The sequence below is a fragment of the Corvus kubaryi genome, unplaced genomic scaffold, assembly GCF_017639235.1.
Source record: "Corvus kubaryi isolate FWS band 111438036 unplaced genomic scaffold, C.kubaryi_AGA036_p1.0 66, whole genome shotgun sequence".
Lineage (NCBI taxonomy): Eukaryota > Metazoa > Chordata > Aves > Passeriformes > Corvidae > Corvus > Corvus kubaryi.
Genome location: NW_024582054.1, coordinates 31001465 through 31021833, shown reverse-complemented (window position 1 = coordinate 31021833; position 20369 = coordinate 31001465). Strand labels below are relative to the sequence as shown.

Sequence of the window (20369 nt, the reverse complement as noted above, 5' to 3'; positions counted from 1 at the left end):
GGCGGGGACACGGCCCCGGCCGCGGCTGCGCGTCCCGCCGCCGCCTCTGCGCGGGTGCGGCCCCGGCGGCTGCGGGGGGAGCCCCGCCGCCCGCGCCCCCGGGCGCATCTCCGGGGAAGCCGCTGCCGGCGGGCTCTTGTCTTTCTTTCTTCCATCTTTTTTCCGCCCCAAAACTCCTGCCCCCCGCCCGCCCGCCGTCCCCTGCCAAGGCAGCCCGTGTTTAATTACCTTAGAGCTGGGGATGAATAAATACTGCTTTAGTGAAGAGCTGAATAACGCGCGGGGCCCGTGCGCCCCTTCCTGCCCCTCGCTCTGCCCCGTTCGCCGCGGGGGGAGCCCGGCGGGTCGGGGCAACCCCGTGCAGACCGCGGGCAGCAGCGCTGCACCCACCGGCGGCGCTTTAATTAGCCTAATCCTCATTTGCACACCCCCGCTCAAAAGCAATTATTTAAAAAATTAGAAAACAATTAGGCTCCCTAAGCAAAGATAATCTATTGTCAGCAGGGAGGTGAGGACAATGCGGTGAGATAAGGGCAGGGCGCGGGGGGCCGGGGGTGTCTTTATGGCTGTATTTATCTTTGATTAGATAAGTCGAAGCCCGTATTTTAAGCACACTCCAGAACGCTTTGGATTCAGGAATGAGTTCGTTCCGCGGGTGCTAAGAGCCATCGCGGGGCTCTTTAAAACCTGTTTGTCCTCACTAAGACAGTCGGATTTATTTGACCTACCAAGTCGGATTTATTTGAGTTTACTGCTGCAAGGGAAGAGGAGCCCGTTCTCGGCTGAGGAGGAGCCGCAGGGCTCGGAGCCGGGGCCGGCGGCGCTCCCGCTGCCCGCTCCCTGCCCGCAGCCTCTGCCCGCGCTACGACGTGGGAAAGGCCGATATTTTCCTAAATCCGGATTGTTGTTTTTCCCACGTACTTCGCGTCTCGGGTCTGTTTAAATTAAGCCCCTGCCACCCAGTCTGTACAGCGACTGTACTATGTCCGCTGGAGTCAGGGCGCTTCCATATCCCATGACCATGTGTCTGGTAATTTTCCCTTGCCATTTTATTTTAGTACTTATGATGTTGCAGATGAAGTCTTAAAGAGCTGCAATGTCCTCCCAGAAGGAATGTCTACTTGGAACAGATCCTTATTGACAAGGCAGCTGTGTGGGGACCGGAACGAAGCCTTAAACCCGGCTCTAAAATCAACTAATACCCTAAAGTCTGGAGCAAGTGCGCAGATTTATAAGGCATGGACTCGCCCGCGGCCACGTCCTGAAGGAGCAGCGCCCTGCCCAGCCTGGGGGTGGGTTCCTCCATCCCTCATTTCTATTGTTATTAATTTAAAATTTTATTTTCTTCTTTCTAATGAGGGGCTCAGCTCGGGAAGAGCACGGACCTGAGGGTTTGTGACTTCTGGATGAGGAGGAGAGAAACGCAACGCGGGACTGGGGGAAGACCCTGGGCACTATAACGAGAGCGGGCTTCTCTTGCCCTCACATTTCTCCTTTTTTTGTTGTTCTCTTTTTCTTTTTTTTTTTTTTTTTCCTGCTGTAAAAGGCCGACCAAAACAAACACCGCTCTTGCTGGGAATAAGCAAATTATCCCGATGCGGCCGGCGGAAGAGCTGACAGACACGGGCGAGGGCTGAGCCGAGGCTTCCTCGCGATTCTTGAGCGGGACTTTATTCTTCCGTCTCATCAAAATTCCAATAAGGAGGGGACAGACCCGCCGGGGTCTACCTGGGAGTTGCTACAGGCAAGGACCGCTGAACATCAATGTTTGTTAAGGCTCCGGGGCTGGTTTTCCTAAAAATTTGGAACCTTTCATTTTAAACCACAGAAAGAGGCAAATGTATTTCCAGAACACCCCATCCCATTTAGCCCTTGAAAAATCACAAAAGCAACAACAAAAAAGAGAGTTTCGAGCCGCTCAAAAAATAAAATATAAACTAGGGCAGATTCAAATAAGCAAAAAAGCTACCGCACAGCACAACGGCGTTGGGGCTGCCGCCGGCCCCTCTCGGTCCTTCCTTTGCCGGCGGAGCAGGAGCAGCCCGGCAGCATCGCCCCGGCAGCATCGCCCCGCTGGACCTCCCCGGGGCTGCCCCCCGCAGCCGGGGCCTGGCCCCTCCGCGCCCGCGGAGAGGCGGCGGCAGAACGAGGGGGCCTCCGCTCCTCGCCCCCATTGCCCGGGCACCCATGGGCTCTGCTTGTGCGGGAAATTCATTCATTCCCTTATTTATTCGATGTATTTATACAACGCAGGGCGGGGATGAAGATGGAGCCCACGCAATGCGCTGCGGGTTTTTCCTCGATTTCGCCAGAAAATCAAAACAAAGCAGAAAAAAAGTAAACCGAATACATCCCCCATCTCCTCCCGAGCTTAGAAATAAAGCTCTTCCCCAAGCAAAAGTAAAATTTATTTTTTTTTTTCTTTAAGTGTGAGGGTCTGAAGGAAACAAATAGAGCAACAAAATAAAACCAGCGGCGGTTTTTTGGGAGCCGCTTCTCGTCGGGATGAGAGCCGGGACTGGAGGCTGGGAGCCGGCGGGGCAGAAACACAACGCTGCCGTTCGCCGAACCTTTCGAAGGCGAAATCCAAAACCGACCCATTAAGTCAATGAGGTTTGTGTTGTAGAGGCTCCTTTCCCATCCACTTGCTCTTCTGAAAAATAGATCGCATTTCGTTATCTCGAGTGAGGATCTGCAACGTGATACCGGATCCGCGCCGCCTTCCCTGCCGAATGCGAGGCGCAGGGAGACAGCCAGCTTCCCGGCTTATTCCCCAACAATAAAGGATTTGTATTTTCTTTCCCCCCCCCTCCCCCCTCCTTTATTATTCTATTTTTTAATGAGGAAGAACAAACCCCTCTCCATATGCACCGCTCTTGTCTTGCAGGAGCCTCTGGCCCGGCTCGCCTGCAAACCGGTGCGACCTTTAATTACTTGTTAGTAAATTGCCCTCCCGACACCTGTAAAAACAAAGCCGGTGTCCGCGGGGCGGGGGCCGTGTCCCTGCCCGGGCCCCCGCGCCCCGGGGGTGCCCGGCGAGGGGGTCCCCCCGCACCCAGCGGGGTCAGGCCGGGCCGGGGCTGTCGGAGGAGGGCCGGGCCGGGATGGTGGGGCAGGATAAGGATGAGGATGAGGATAAGGCCTTCCCGATGTGGCCGATCCCCAGGGCACAAAGGGCTCTTTCTTCGCGCACTTACCGGGACATTTTTCAAAGCATTAGAGGTGATCACGCGTTGTTTTTTTCTCTCCGAGGGCTGATACGTCTTTCTGTCCCTGTCCCCCCCATTCATCCTTATTTCCTCCTGCTTTTGCCATGGGACCCCCAGATTCCCCCCCCCCTACCCTGCCCGCCCGGCCCCCGCCCCCTTTGGCCTTTGCTAATGTACCTTCTGAATGCTGATTCTTTTAAGCTACGAAGAATTTCCTTTTGGGAGGTGAAACCCTCCAGCTCCTCCTGTTCAGAGGAAAGTGCTATTGATGGTAATACGGGGTGACACTAAATAAACAGTTAAAGCAGGGCTGGAAAGATGGAGTTAATTATCCAGTGAGCTACATTTAAACCGAGACCAGGAGGGGCTGATTTGTTTTGGCGCAGGGAACTGAGAAGGAGACGAGCCACCGAGGTCTCCTTGCTCCTCTTTGGTGGCTCTTTAACTTGTCCTTGCTGTCGCCAGCCCGGGGACTGCCGTCCTTTGGCCCGGGTGGGGGAGCGCCCGGCTGGGACCCCCTAACTGCGGCCCGCCCGGCCCCGGAGTCGCAGCGCTGGGAGTCTCTGTGCGAGCCGTGCATGGGAGCGGGCGTTTTCAGGGGGTCCAGAGGTGATTTTTTTCCATGTTTGTTTGCTTTTGTTTCCCAGAAGTTAGATCAATTCTCGTCCACGCGGCTTGCCGGTGCCTGTGCTCTCAGGTAAGTCTGCATCCGAGCAGCAGCCCCGCGATGTGCTTTTGTTTTTTAAATTTTCCCTCCTGCTTCTTCCCTCTTTTCCTCTGTTTTTTCCTCCCTCTGTTTTTCCTTTTCTTTTTTTTTTTTTTTTTTCTTTGAGAAGTCTGATATTAATAATCCCCGTATGCCCCGCTTTCCGGGTCATTACGGTACTGCTGGTCTCTAATCAATCCTAATGCGATGGCAATTGGAGTCTCTGATGAATGCATCTCAGGTTTCTTGTAATGGCTCTACCACATTTTCCTGGACCTCCTTCTTTAACCTGAGATGCCAGGGGGACGTCTCCGTTCTCAGCTGCTGATTACTTCAAGATGTTTGGGCTGGTGTGGGGAGAGAGGGAGCGAGCGAGGCAGCCTGCCCCTGAATAATCTGGAACTGAATTGGATGAGCCATTTCCTAAATCAAAGGACAACGGCGGGGTTTAACTCCTTTTCTGCACGGAAGCCTGCCGGCTCTCCTTCCAGCCGGCTCTGGCTCTGCTGCCTCTCCCCCGCGTGTTCGTGTTCGTGGCACGGCCCTCGGGTACGCGACGTGCGCAGCTCCCCCCACCAGTTGCAGTCCCCCCAGGCCAAGGGGGAGACCCCCACCCCCTCCATCCCCAGCTGCTCACGCCGCCCCAAAGCCCCTCGGTGACGCCGGGCGGGCTTGCAGCCCCACCACGGGGGTGGGATCCCCACGCCGAGGGCAGAAGAGGTGGTGAGATGCCCCCGCGGGCGCGCAGGGACGCGCGCAGCGGCCGCGCGGTATTAGCGCGGCGATTCGCGTTTTCGCGACGTTGTTTTTCTCCCTTTTCTCAGCAAAATAGCATTTGCCGTAACACGAGGCAATGTTAACTGCAACTTCTGCCTCTTTCTTAATTTATTTATTTTTTTTTTTTAAATAAGATACTGCAGCAGGAATTAGGCTGCGGCCAAACCAGGCATGGAGCTGCCGCCGGTTCGAGTGCTGCTTCCCTGCAGCCGGCAGGATGTTCCCTCTGAACGCGAGTCCTCCGTGGGAGAAAAACACGCCCCAGCTGCCCCTCTGCAGCCACTGCTCGGTCGGCTGCAGCATATGTCCCAGCGCCACCCAACACGCGTGGGCAGCTTCGTCTGCGCCCCTATAAGATGAGGGTGTGTTGAGGGCGAGGGGCGGAATAATATTTGAAACGAATAATTGAGTCTCTCTGCGCCGGATGCGATGTAAAAATGAATCCCCGGCAGAGGAGCAGCGAGGGGCAAATCCAGCCCCTTCCCCGCCGGGTCTGGCCCTGCGTGGGGAGGCAGCAGCACGGTCGCGGGTGGGGTATTTGTACTGAGGGCGTGGGTGGGTCCGCGCTGCACCTCAGCGGTGCCACATCTGCCCGGAATGAGTCACCCGCAGAAGCGAAACAAACCACGGGCGCCTTCTCCGCGCCGTGCGCTCGATGAGGCGGCTCCGGCCCGGCCGATCCCCCCGGGGTGCCGGGGCTGAACAGGGGCTGGGGGGCACCGCAGCCCCTGCCCGCACCCAGGCCGTGCCCGCGCTGTGACACCCACCCGTGTGTCACCCCACACACCCTGCATGTGCGCTCCCACCGACAGGCACACACCCCCCACCTGTGCCCCTCCGTGTGCCCACACCCCAAAATCCACTCGTGGGCACTCCCCCTCCCGAATGCACACCTCCGTGCAGCTCCCCACGTGTCACAGGCACCCGTGGCCGCGCTCCCCTGGGCACACACCCACTCACCTGTGGGCTGACCCCCGTGTGCTCACACCGAGCCATGTGAACGCTCCCGTAGCCCTCTGTGCACGTACCCACTCACGTGTCCGCCCCCACCCACGCGTGCACCCCCACCCGCATCTGTGACACCCACCCACCCTCACACGGACTGTCCCCACACGTGTCTGGGGCAAGGAGTTCAGGAGTGGCGTGCGGGCAGGTCCCATCTGTCCCTGCCATAGGTGATGACGGGGACAGGGGGGCGCTGGACACCGGGAAAACTGCAAAATGACCCCAAACTCCCTTATTTTAAAAAAGGAACAACAACAGCAAAAAATAAAACGCAGCGAGGGTGACGGTTGAATTTTTTTTCTGCAATACATCATTGTAATGATTTTAGTGCAAAATGCTTGGAAAAAAACAAAAACTACATTTGGGGTCCTCCCCGGGTCGAGGCAGGGACTTCAGGAGTTCTCCTCCCTCTGTGCCATCCCCCAGCACAAATCCTGCTCCCCACCTGCCAATGCATGATCCACGCTGGGAGCAAGGTGCTGCCTGGGGGCTGCAAGGGTGGCCAGCTGGACCGGGGACAGGATTTACATCCCAATCTCTGTTTGCCTATGTGCTTTGCATTTGGGTACTGAACAAATATTTCCATTGATGGGGGATTGTGCCAGTTTCGGCTGGGCCAAGGGAGGAGGCACCATACCCTTTTAGATGGGTGTGCATCCCTGTGTCGGGTCAGGGGGCACCCACATGTGGGAATATGGGCTTGGGGGGCAGTGATCGCCTTCAGCAATCCAGTGTTGAGGGGCCCATCCCACACCCGCTGTGCCGGTGCGTTTCCAAGCTGGCTGCAAGGAGAGGACCTTTCACCTCTCATTAGTGATGCCATCAGTGGCTTGGCAGAGCAGAGCTGAGGTCATGTTACATATGGCACACAGTCTGTTCAGCGCCGGCAACACCAGCTTTGAAATTTTAGAGAGGGGAAAGGTCACCTTGCGTAAGCCGGGGTCTGGGGGTCCTCTACTCTGTCTGCACCCTGGGTGGGTCTCCATATGCCTCTGTCGTCGCCAGCCTTGCTCTGTCTGGCCCTGAGAGATGCTCAGCCCCTCTTCTCTTCCACCTCTTGAATTTGCAGGGAATGCTTTCACACTGCTTTTCCATCTCCCTTAAACAAAGTCTCTGCCAGCGCTGGTTTTTTTCTCCTTTCTCTTCCCAGCATAAACCTGTCTCTAACAATTGATTATTTTTTCAAACAACATATAATGCAGCTTTCCAGGAGAAAATGAGTTTTCTCTGTTTATCAGCAGATCTGCCCAGACGGATAAGTTTACCTTTCTCAGACCTGGGTGTATAATTTCATAGACCTTCAAAAGTGTCATGCTTCCATGGTGATTAAGACTAGCTCCTGAATCTTGCTGGGGCATTTCAGGTTTCATGCCGCTGGATCTTAGAAAAGCACATCTGTACAGCCGTATTTCTTTCATCTGAAGAGCTGAAAAAAAAAAGCAAACCAAATATATTTTGTGTTTGGAAAAATATGACACACTGCAATAAATTAATTCCTGGTGTAATTCACTATGTTGAATTTCAGCAGGATCCTGTTGGAGCTTTATCTGGAATGATTCTGGAGGTGGTGACTGCAGGGAAGAAGTTACCAGTTTCCCACGTATCATGACTGACAGGTAAGTTCATGCTCCTTCTCAGCTCCACTGCAGAATCTTATTTTACACTTTATTTTTTTAAATATGTGGGGCCTGATCCTTAAGCTCTTCAAGTAACTTGGCCGGGAGTCTCTGGCATGCAGCTGTTGCAGGGAGATCTTCAAAAGGACATTTGCTTCTTCACAGGTCATAACTAAAAAGGCTCTAAATGAAATAGATGCTTATCTTGAGAATCAGGGAGAAGCTGGAGCTGAACCAACACGCAGTGGATTCAGGATATACCTTTCTGTCTGCTTCAGTGAGACATCCAAACAGCCAAATTAAAGGGAGCTTGGTCTCATTTCCTACAAATAGGGTTACTTGCGTGGATTTTAATTTTTAAGTAGGAATATTCTGCCTGCCAGAGAGAGAATTTGGGAGCAGAGGTACAAGGTTTATTTTCAGAAATGAAGATGCCGCAATCTGTTTATGGTTTTTTTCATAAACGATGTTTTCCTAGTATGGGGCTAAACTGTGCCCTTGGTTATTGAATGCAAATCTGCTGATTTAATGGACTTCATTGCAAGTGGGAACAGGATTTAGCCATCATTTTCCTCTGCTGTCTAATCACTGTAGGCTGAAGAAAAGCAACATATGTATAATGGTAGCTGAGATGCAGGAGGGGTGGAAGCTTTCTACCAATGAGAACCACATTAAATAATTAATTCCCAATTGCCTTTCTACATTAGTGCTTTCAGCTATAAAAGCTGGTCAGCTTTGTAAGGCCCCAGGCAATGAAACATTTGGTGCATTGTCAGTCCAAAAGTGGAGGTAATAGATATCCAGCGTGGCTGGAAAAGTGCTACTCTCCATCCTGCCATTTACATATTCCAGCTGCACAGCCTCATTCCTCATCCCCTCCTTTGCCTTAGTGAAGTTTGACAGGACAGCATCTCTTCCAACGTGGCTGCTGAAGAAGCCAAAAGTGTATTTGTTTTATCAAAAAAGAGAGGATCTTAATATTTGAGTCTAAAAATGGAATGTACAAAATTGGTCTCATTGGCAGAAAAACCTGATGGGTTAAAAAGGAAAAGACTGAACATCCCGCTCCTTTCCCATTTGCCCCCTTTGCCCCATCTGCTGGTCCCCCAAGCCCAGCCTGTCACCTCAGGTTACGATGGGATCTTTTGGGCTTGTACGTCATTTGCAAGAAAGGTCTTGCCATGAGAAATGACTTCACAAAGCCTTTTGATGTGCGAGTCATCAGAGGCTGCTCCGCTCACCCTCTGAGATAAAGATACCTGTGCTTGTGTGTGTGAAGCCAAAGAAGAAAAGGAAGTGTTGGAATAAATTGCCTGGGGAGGTGGGAGATTCTCTGTTTAAAAACAGGTCTAGACAAACATCTGTCAGAAAATACCGACGTCTATTTGATCTTGTCTTGGAGCTGGGGGAAAGTCTGAATGGTGCTGTCAAGCCCTTTTCAGCCCTGAGAGAACACAGTTATAGACATATTTTTATATATGTTCAGGTGTGTGTGTGTATAAATGTATCTATTTCCACGTTTTCAGGAACAAACTCTTGGTCTCTGTGATAACTTGTGTCCATGAATCTTGTAGGTTAATTACATCCAGGTTTGTTCTCTCTTGGCTTCATCAAATTTGAGTTTCAGCTCCATTTAATGTCCTTTGTGCCCCGAGCGGATCAGATCAGTGCCTAATCTACTGACTATGTTTTTTCTCCCCTCCCCTTTTTCTCATGTTCAAGTGAAGTTCCTTCAGTTCTGGGAGACTTTCAACAGTTCCACTCACTCCCAAAGCACGTCTGTGAATGCACTTGGGGTTGCACTTCTTGAGGTAAGGTCGTGGTAGTAGAAATTTACCTTTACTATCAGTTGTAATAGATGGGCACTTGGAGTTGTTAGGCTGAGCATGAGGATGGCATGAAAAATTTGGGGTTTTTTACAATTATTTTTGTACACAGTCACTTTCCAAAGCATTCCTCTGCTTTAAATACAACGTGGTCATGGCCGTTGCTGGCACCCCTATAATTTCTTCCCAAGCATGCAGATCTCAGTGGGACCTCTGAGCAGCAGGATGCAGCTTTGAGGAGCGTGTTGGCAGCTCATTTGTGTCTGTGCATGGAGGACTGGGAGACACCAAGGGCCAGGATTTGTGATCCTTTACACAGCAGCCAAAATTATTTATAAATAGTTCTATTAAAATTCATTTGAAAGGGAGTTTTATCACCATGAGGCTTCCCTAAAGATGGGGTCCTGTGCAACTCAGCTTTGGAGATAGAGGAGAGTGATAGAAAACTTACATTCCAGGTAGGCAAAAAAGGGTTTTGCAGGGTTGATGTGGAGGAAGCTGTATAGAAATTGTTCTGTCACTGCCTCCAGAGCACAATCACACCAGGCAATGCCAGTATTCCCTTAACATCCTGGTGTGTGGAAACAGGAGATGCTACAGCAATTTGCAGGAATAAAACACTACAATTTTGTAGCAGAAATTGAACTCTGAATTTCTGAAGACAAAAGCTGGGATGAGCCAGGCTGCAAAGGCTGATTTGGATTTTAGCTTTCATGAGGTTTCAGAGGTGACTTCTTTTGCTTATCCACCTTATCCTTCCAAAAGATCTTTGTCCCCCCATAGCAAAACCCTTTGTAACCACATTTGCAACCTGATGTCCTGGCTGAAGTCACCTGCTCCTGCAGAGTGCAATGGTGCAGCAATGACCATGGAGGGGACACATGGCTACTTCTGCCAAGACCACAGAGAGGCAGAAACCTCTGTCCTGGGGACAGGCAGGGGCAGAGAGCCCAGATAGTGCCTGAGAACGAGCAACCAGCACTCGTGAGTCTGTCCTTGGGCAGGATTTAAGAGCAGCTGTGAGTTAAGTTCACATTTTGGATGTACCTTCCTGGCAAAGCTGAGCTCTCCTGTGTGTTCATTCAAGGATTGTGAGCAGCAGGGAGGAGAAGGTGAATGATGAGCTCCTTGGGTGCAGAAAACCAGAGGCGCTCTTGCAGGGTGTATTGTGTGCCAGCTGATGATGGGTGTGACACAGGTTTTGACATCAGGACGAGGAACCTTTCGCAGGCCAACCTCTGGGAGAGCTTGGTCAGGCTGTGCAGTAAAGGCAGGGTGAGAGAGGGACTGTGACTGTCCCCTGTAGCCACATCCAAGAGGAAAGAGCTCTTTCAGGGGGACAAGTGAGCGCAGGCTGACTGTGAGCACACACGAGCTGGACGTTGGGACAAGGTCTCCAGCCATGGGCTCGTGATGCTCTGCAGCAAGGGTGGTAGAAATCACACTCATTTTACAAAGGAGCCTGGTGGATGTACAAAGGGCTGAGATGGGCTGTTCCCCTGCTCTTATCTCACCCTTTAGCGTTTTAAACACCACTTTCCCTAAGGTCTGCCCGCACAGGGTGGGGCGGGCAGGACACCGAAGGCAAAATTCCTGTTTGCCCTTCCCAAGTGGCACATTTGCATGCACCGGAGGCATCAGCCGTGTCAGATGGTCTTCTGGGGGTAAGGCAGAGGAGGAAGGGGGGGATCTTCCCCCCATTTTGTTTTGTGTATTCCTTTTGCTGGTGAACCCTTACCACCGTAGCTGGGGTGATTTGTCTGATGCCTCTTGGGTTTGTTCTGAAGCCAGCACTTCTGATTCTGTCTGGCCACATATTGTGTTTGGCTGGTTGTCTCTCTCACTCTAAAAATTCCTCTATTTTTTTTTTTTTGGTTTAATTTTTTTTTCTCTGTGGCATTTTAATATCTCACAACTGTCTGGTAAAGGTCTGTAAACAAACAGCTGTTTTACAGGCAAGCTTTAACACAGGTAACAAGTAAGAACTCCTTGTAAAAGAGAACTTGGGGAAAATTTCTTGAGTGTGGGTAACGCTTTTAAAATATTTCTTCCACAAAACTAAGGTATTAAAAACAATTCCTGAGCTAACACTCAAGTAAACCACCAGGAATTATTCAGGTAATTAAAACTTTAAAACCATTTTAGGGGAAACTAGGAGAGAGTGAAGCTGTATTGACCTTGAAAAGTTTCTACAGTGATGAGAGAAAATCCATATGGTTTTGGATAGGGAGTGGAGGCAGTTCAGCTGCAGGGAATGAAAGAGAAGAGCCACAAATCTTTTATGCTGATAATTTGTTTCACATTCTGGTAGAAAAACCATTGGAAATGTATCCAGGGTTGTGCTGGAACTGCCTTGGCACTGTAGGTCTGGCCTTTTTATTGAGGTCAGTGAAAGCACTTCAGAGCTGTGCTTGGCCCTGGGAATTGGGGAGAGCTGGATGGTGGGGATTGTGCAGCCAACAGACTCATGCAAGGAGCAGGGATCCCTTGGCAAGGAGACCAGGAGTGGGTTTGTCCTACTGTGAACTTGTGTAAATGCAGTTTTAAACCAAACCCCTTCCTTTCGATGATCTAGAGTAGATCTTTTTCCTTTCATCACCTGAGAGTTTCCGCGTTCTGTTCTCCATCAAAACTTTCCATCTGGTAAGTCTGGGGAGCTTCTTGCCTGGCAGGACGTCTCCTTGTCCTGCATCCACCCCCTTCTGCCTGGTACACGACGTGAAATGCATTAGCAGGTGCTGGGAAGCTGCAAGGTCAGGAGTGACAGCAGCTCAGAGCCCTTCCCAAGGGCTGGTTTTGGCAAATTCCGGCTGGCCCAAGGGCAAAGACCCCTCAGCCCATGGGAACAGCGTGGCCCTGGCTCTACATGGAACTGGTGTGCTGTGGGACATGCTGAGGTTGTGGAAGGTGCTCGGCTACAAGGACTTCAGGACAGTGGTGAAATGAAGCGCAAGGGACAGCAGCGTGGAGGTGGATTAGCTAATTAATGCACAGCTTGATTAGGAAGTTGGAGCCAGGCATGAAAGCCCTGCTCTCCTCCTCTCCTGGTTCTGATCCCTCTCACTGTGACTGTGACATAGGGAGCCACTGGAGTCCACTATAAGAAAAGTAAATACTGTTTCAAACAGAGCATGGTTTATTCTGTAGTAGAGCAGAGGGTGCTTTTTCTTTGAGAGTCCACACTGAGCTCGTGGGATTGTAGCCCACCCAGGAGGCTGCTCCTTCTGGCAGTCACAAGCCCAGGTGCCAGGTGTGCCACCCTAAACCCACAGGTGACAAAGGAATGTGTGTGGGGCTGCTGTGAACACAGGCAGTGGCTCCAGAGATGGGCCATCACCTCTCCCCTGCAGGCAGGTTCTTTGCTGGTGTTTGGCCAGGTGCCCAGGGCAGGATGGAGTCACTGAGGTGCCAATGGAGCTGTGAGGGGCAGGATGCAGTGGGAGCAGGCGCAGAAGCCAGAGATGCTGGGAGAGAGGAGGGTACAAGCTCTGCCCTTCCACACTGGAGCTGTGTGATCCTTTGTATAATCCCTTTAGCTTCGATGGCACCATGGTGATTTACAGCACTAATGCTTTGATCCAGAACATGATGGACCATGGGACATGAATTAAAATATGAGAGATGACTGCAAAGCACAAGTTTCCATATGTGGCCAGCTATTTTGTGAAGACGTGACCACAACCAGGTGTGAAGATCTTGCAGGAGATGAGGGGAAACCAAGCCAGTCCAAACAGATTTGTTAGAATGTGAATGGGAGCACAGCAGCGTAAGTGCTATTAATAGGATTTACACAGATTAGTAAACTAATCTGTGCATTTCAGATTGGATTTCATATTATGGAAAAGAAAATTAAGCCACATACCATGCAGACTTTCCAGGCAGTGATTTGCGAGTGTGATCTATTTGCTGGTAGAAGTGGCTGCTCAGAAAAGTTGTGTGGGGTGGGTCACTGACACCCATGGGAGCCCAGGAAGGGTGACAGTGTTGTAGGATGCAGAGCTGTGCTGGTAGATTTGGGAGACAGACAATGAAAGGAGCAGTTTGTTTTAGGAATGGCTCTTAAAATGCATTGCCAGGAGGTAAAGCAGTGTCCAGCCTTTGCTGCATCACCACTGGTGAAGAGTTGTCCTCCTGACTCAACTAAAATGGGAAGCTGTGGCTGCCCCACTCCTGGAAGGGTTCAAGGCCAGGTTGGATGGGGCTTGGAGCAGCCTGGTCTAGCAGAAGGTGTCCCTGCCCATGGGATGAGTTTTAAGGTCCCTTCCAACCCAAACCATTCTATGTTTCTCTGAAAAATTTCCCTTCTCTGTACGTGGATTGAAGAGGAGAAGAATTGGCCAAGTGTTACTCAAGTGGGGAGGTAAAGGCCTCCTCAAACAGAAGGGCAGAGTTCTACTGTCATGCCCCACTCGCTCTCCTGGTGCCAGTGTGCAGGAAGTGGGCAGGAATAGGGAGATGAGAGGCACTGGCACAGTTTAGGGAGAGATGGAGCACCCAGGACAATTCTGAGCAGTTGTGTACAGGGAAAGTTTCATAGCATCCAACAATGCATTATATACATTATGTATATCTAATATAAAATACATAATATAATATATGTTACATATGAAAACATAATATTTAATATATGTAAATATATATTATAAATTTAAATACATATTTCATATAAGTAAATATGTTTGATCATTAGGGTTTAGCCTCAGTATTTTGACTGTGCCATTCCAGATGAGTGAATCCCAGCCCAGCTGTACCTCTTGCCACAAAGAAGGAAATTACTGTTGTTGTCCTGATGGGGAGATGGAAATCCAGATGTTTAGGGACTGGAGTTTTGGTTTCAAGTGGTTAACATCAGCTAATCTTGGGATAGTTACAGTTCAAGCTGCCTCTGAGTAGGGCTTGAAATATAAAGTATAACCCATCTTTCTCTTTGTGCTTCCTCTTATTTTGCAAAAAATACAAGTATTTGGAACATTTTAACACCCATTATAGTCAGGACTGAAGGAAGACCACCATTAACCTTTCAAGTTTCTGTTTCAGGCCAAAGCTTTAAGAGGCAGAATGAGCTGAGCAGCCCAGTGATTTTTCTTCTTGCAACACCTTGTTAGGTTACAACAAATAAAAATCCCAAAATTTATTTGGTTTGTCTGGGAGAACAAACACTTTGGATTCTTCCTGGGCCAGGGCTGAGGGTGGCATCTAGTACAAGGCACATCAGGAAGGTTTCCCTCCCTTTTCTGTCTCCTTTTCCACAGCCCCTCTGGTCCTTGCTATGGGTGATAACTCAGCTGAAAACCATTTGTTACAACTGGGAGCCATTTGCTTGTGATAATTATGGGTACACCAAAATGCAATTTGTATGCAGACATGTACTGAAGTGTGGTGTGGAGTTGAGGTCTCAAGTAACCTGGCATGGAATGGTCTGTGCTGTCAGTCTTGAGAGCTGCCAGGAGCAGGATGCTCTGGAAATCCTGCCTGTGTTACACAGGGATGTAGAATATATTTACTTGAATTCCTTAAAAACAGAACTACTTTTACAACTGCTGATTTTTAAGAAATGCATTTGTATGATTTTTTTTGAGGGGTTGTTTTTAGGTCAGTGAAATGTTTCTCTAACTTGGGTTATACTGAGTTTTTTCTTTAAAAATCAGCTTTACTGATAATACTGCAGTAGTCTAGAAAATTAATGCAGAAGCCTAATTTTAAGTTTATGAAAATTTGGGTCCAGAGGCATATTCTCTTGACTTTGTAGACCATTTATTAATTTTATTTCTAAAATGACACCTATTTTATACCCTTGTTTATTTTCCTGAAGTGTCTTGTTGCACACGGTGCTATCAGACCCAAAGGTTTGGAGAGCATGAGGCAAGACCAGATTTGAGATAAAATGCTGATTGATAGATAGATAGATAGATAGACGTGATATACCCAAATTTATATATATTCTCGCTTGGAGACCTTCAGTATTTCCAATTTTTTTTCTCTATTTTAAAACTGGGAACTTAAGAATGAAGTTGAACAGGAAGCTGTGGCCGTAATCCTCATGCCTACTTCCCCTCTCTCACCATCTACTTAATATTGCAAAGCACATAAATTGCGAAAGTTGACAAATCAGAGCATTGCTTAAGTATAAGACTGAGACTTGGGGCCAGGAGATTTCCATCCTGTATTATCTGGAATATATCATTACTGACAGACTTGTTGGGATTCAATTTCTACCGGCTATAAAGTGGGATTCTCAAATTATGTCATGCCAGCCTCGTTGCCTTTGATGACATGATCCGCTGCTTGGAAAGGGAAGAGCCATCAGATGTGACACAGCTTGGCATCTGCCAGCCTTTGGTGCTGTTCCATGCCCCAATGAACTGGGGAAATGTGATCTGGGCACAGTCTCCCTTGGATGGGTGGGAAATTGTTCTGAAACAGGGGTTGTCTTGTGGTTCCAGGTCAAAATACTACAATCTCTTGATCAAGTGTTTCACCTCAGCATGGCGTTGGCAGTGTTTGCAGGGACATCTTGGATGTTGGAAGAGGGTGTGCTTATTAAATACAGATAAACTGATGATTCTGCACAAATTTCACAGGGTGGAGACCTGGATCCTGAAACACAGGATCCTGTGGTGCCTGGAATGGGAGTAGAGCTTGCAGGGGAGGAGGCACTTCTTCTGCTGGGCTTGGCTCTGGTAAAACCTAAGCAGGAGTGTTGTCTAGTTTTGGGCTTAGGTATAGCTCTCCTACTGCCTTCCAGTACTATGAGTATGTTAAAAACAGCTGCTTATTTCACATTAATTTATTATGGCTTCTAAAAAGACCCTAATAACTGAGAATAGTTAAGAGATGAACAGAAATAGGTTCTACCCTGTGCTTTATTCTGAGGGGCTGGTCCTCCAGGCCACCAGCAAATGACTATTCCTTCTTTGTCATGAGCATCATTCACCTGAAACAAGTCTTGCTTTTGTAACCCAAACTGATTCAAAATGTTAGTGAAAAAGATTCAGTCTTGGTGAAGAAATCTGAAAGGAACAGGAGCACTTCTCACTAGGTACAGGTGAGCAATGCTTGCTGCCATTACTGGATAACAAAAACAAACCATGAGCAACTGGTCAAGTGGTTTCATTTGCTGGGACTGACTTTTCCAAAGGAATGGGATGAAGCTGTCCTGGCTTGAGGCTCAGGTTAACTCTGCCTTTGGTTTGCACAAGGGAAAAACCCACAACAGCTACAAGAAACTGAGGCCAGAAGGGGTTTACTGAGACCTGCTGAGTGTAGCAGGAGGTGCCAAATGTCCTCCTGGCACCCCTGTATGGGGCCAGTGAATTGTCCTGGAGCTGTGGGGGGGCTGGCTGGTGCTGTGTGATCTCTGTCCTGGAACCAGGCATCCTGAAGCACTGCTGGTCAGTGCAAGGCCACTGTGCCTGGAATGTGCAGCATGCCCTGTGCTCCTGGGAGCGCTTCCAGGCCCTCCCTGATAAAGCCAGACCTCGAAATAGGCTGCTATCAACAGCCTGCTGCCAGGTACCACTGTTTTTGGAAGTCCTGGGTCCCACCTCATATCAAGAGGTCTTCAGGGCTGTGGGGAAGATGGCAAATGAGAGCAGTTCCTAAATTCCCCCCTTGGAATTTATCTGGGGGGTCCTGGGGAGGTCACAAGCAAAAAAAAACCATGGGAAAGATGCCATAGGGGCTCAGCTGAAGCCCCTCAGTGCTCACTGACCTGGAGGCTGGGCCTGCTGTGGTCTTGCACCCAGTCCTTGTCCTTGTGGGTGATGTGTAGAAGTGAGTCTTACTTTTCTGGCCTGGAGTTCATTGCATTCTTGGCAAACCTGGGGGACACCAAACCCTGAGGATGGTGTAAGAAGTAAAAACACCTCGATGTTTTGAAGCTCTGGGGAGAACACCACTACACTAGTAGGAAAGAGGAGGAGAAGGGCTATAGCAGCCTGCAGAAGCTGATGTCACTCCCCACATAGGGGTGTGATGTGCCTAAATCCCTCCAAATGCAGATGGTATCACCTTCCCAGGGTTTGCAGCTCTCTCTTACTGATACTGCTCAAGCCTGCCTCTCCTCCAAGGACAGGACTAACAGGGCAGTCAGCTCCTGCTGCCGCTGCTGCTCTTCTGCCACAGGCTCTGAGGAAATCTGAACCTGTCTGTGGTGGAGTTTTGGGACCAGGTTCTAATATATGTTGCCTGCAAGAGGGAGAAGAGGCTGCACCTCTTGCACAGCTTCATAGTGAACCTCAAAATTAAGATTATTTTTTTAGTCTTAAGCCGTCAGTGCTCACATCCACCTGCATGCATACAACACAACAGATCATGTTTTTTAATACAGACAACTTGTATATTTGTATGTGCATTGTAATTGTGCTTCGGATGGTATTGAGGGTGGCCTTTTAGAACTGCCTTCTGATCCCCTGGCCTGCCTTGGTTTGATTAAGCAGCAGTAAAGAGCAAAATCACTAGCATCTCACAAGGATGTGAATGACATCTAAATTGTCATTTGTTCTCAATGTATTCTTTTAAGAAACCACTGACTTAGGACATGGAAGAGCTTGCACAGCTCAGGCTCTGGACTAACCCTTCCTCATTACCCTGAGCATTTCTCCCTTCTTCCTCAGCTCCTTGGACTTGGTGGGAGATGAGTCAAACCTTTCTCAGACTGCCTTGATCTGGAAGCAGGTGGCTTTGGAGTCCTCCAGGGCCTGCATGTGCATCACCTTGACGCGGTGATGCGGGTGGGAGCAGTTTTTTGGAGGCTGAGTGCTTGGAGGTTCAGGGATGCTGGTCCAGGGCCAGTCTAGTTATCAACAGGGCTATTGGTCGGCATGAGGAGGTGGCTGTAAGCACAGTAAATAAATGAAAGAAGCAAGCTCAGCTCTGGTGTCAGCAGCAAGTCCTCCCGCTGCTGTCAGGGGACGTCGCATCCAAGCGGGATTGGGCTCCCGAGGAGGTGGCGTGAGCCAGTGGGCAAAGCAACAGGGGGAGTCAGAGACCTGGCTTTGCAACCTGCCTGTGCCACCCACTGCCTGCATCGCCCCGGGCACATCACCTCGCCTCCCTCCCCTCCCCTCTTCCCCTCTCCTCTCTCCTCCCAGCCTGCTTTTATTTCTGTGCACTGTAAGGGCCTCAGGGGAGGGGCTGCGTTTTCAGCTGCAGGCAGTGTAAGGGATACCACGAACACCGAAATCGCTGGCTGTCAGTGCACAGACTAGGGAAGAAAATGATGTGGTGTAACGTTCTGGGAGCCCTTTCATAACACCAGGTCTATCACAAAGCACTTTGGCTGCCACAACAAAGCTTATTGATCAGCCTCAAGTATTCCAAATTGTGTCTTTCTGCCCGAGAAGTAGCAGGATGAAGAACTAAAGCACTTACACAGGAGAATATAGTACATGAGTTATTGAGTAACCATCAGCACTGCTTCAGGGCTGCTCTGTTCCTCTGGACTGTGTGCAACTTCTGAACATTTTATCTCTTTCCTTCAGCTTTTGCAGGCGTGTGCCAGCTTCTGTAGCATATAAACTAGGTGCTATTTTTATTGAATCTGGCTTTAATGCTGTAGATTTTTCACACGTGTGTTGGTTTTTAGTGTTGGTCTCATTCCTGAACTTTCTGGCACCTCTAAGTGTGAAGTCAGTTACGTGCACGTTGCTTGGCAGATGAATTCCTATTTCTGGGAATCATTTTCCTTCTAAAATGTATTTTTATATTAAAAATGTGATCTGTATCCATATACTGGCCTAAGATTCCAGCCCTGAGCTTTCTGCAGCCAGAGATCTCCACAACAGGGGATGCAGCCTGGAAGGAGACCTCTGCTTTCCAAGCTGTGAGTATTCATATTAAAATCTTGTTTTACTGACCCAACCTCTGCCTCTTGGAGCAGCAAAATCCCCTTCTGATCTGGCACCAGGGAAGAATCAAGACAAATATAGAGGATAATAAGTGCTGTCTTCCAACACTGTCTCCCTTCCCAGCTTGTCTCCCTGCTAGATCAAGAGAAACCACCCATCTCCCCGAGCCTTCCTACTACCAGCTCTACCCCAGCTACTGCCTTGGCAGCTCCCCATCCTCCCTCCAGCACCCCCAGGCCCTGTGTGAAAGGCGGGGGCTTGGGGAGCCAGCTGCCCATACTTCCAAAGGTGCTGTCCCCCTTTTCTCCGTCTGTGCACGGGCTGCCAGGGAAGAAGGAACAGTGGCTGCGTGTGGTTTTCTCGCCCAGGGTGACCTGGAACACATCTGCGAAGCCCTCCGAAGTAGCAGGAATGCGCTCCGTTAGGACATGATTCATCCTGCATACCGCATGGGTGGCTGCTCAGGGAGAATTTGGACATTTACATACGCTGCCGAGACTTTCCGCTTCTCGCTTGCTCTCAAACCCCTGCACTTCATCCAGAGCGTGGGGGGCTGCACAGCCAGAATTCCCTTCCCGAGGGATTGGCTGGAGCCAGCCCAGCAGCGGTGGTCCTGGTGCTCCTTCCCCCGGCTGCATCGTGAGGGAGAAATGAGAGAAGCTACTCCCAGCCGTGTTGAAGGATGGTTTCAGATCCTCTGCTCCTGCTGCAAGCAAAGCTGGGGCAGAGCTGCTGCCTGGGGATCAATTTGGGATTTGGTATCTGCAGGACAGGAAAATATCATCACAGACCTACTGCTCAGGCAGAACCAAAGCACGGCAAAGGGAAGCGCCGCGAACAGGACTGAGTGAGCGCGCTGCTTCTGGGAAGGAAACAGGAATTGGGCAACAAGGCGGTTGGCTGTACCTTAGGGCTAATCCCGGGTAACTGGATTTACTTTGGCAGCTGCAGAGTCGGATCAGCCTCAAGCAGAGAGGGGAGATGCTCCCCTGGCTGGGAGGTGACTCCCTGTGCTTTGCCAGCTGAGCTGCATGGAGCGAGTGAGACGCGGCTGCAATGAATGGGAAAGGCGGAGGAATGGTGAAAACCACTAAGGTGATGTCTTAGTGAATAAGAACATCATGGATTTCATGTTTTTTAACTGTATCTATTAAAAAAACCCAAACCTCTCAGACCTCACCTTGCTTCCCACGGCCTAAACACAATTTAAGGGGTAGAAGGGTGTTTTCCTGCTGGCATGTGCAGGCTGTTAATTATCTCTAAGGTATATATAGCTTCAGTGAGGGAAACTATTTCACCTGCGCTGATTAGTCTATTTGGATTTACTGTTGTTCATTTTGGCATCAAAATCGTAACCAGGCAATCCTGGTACTTGGAACACA

General features: G+C 49.8%; 1 long non-coding RNA gene across 1 annotated transcript; it reads left to right on the top strand.

The window, feature by feature from the left end:
- Window positions 1-3605: 3605 nt before the first annotated feature.
- LOC121673864 lies at window positions 3606-19955 on the top strand. The gene is made up of 5 exons (XR_006019341.1): window positions 3606-3906; window positions 7226-7313; window positions 9036-9124; window positions 18882-18962; window positions 19356-19955. It is a non-coding gene; the product is annotated as an uncharacterized LOC121673864 (long non-coding RNA).
- Window positions 19956-20369: the final 414 nt, after the last annotated feature.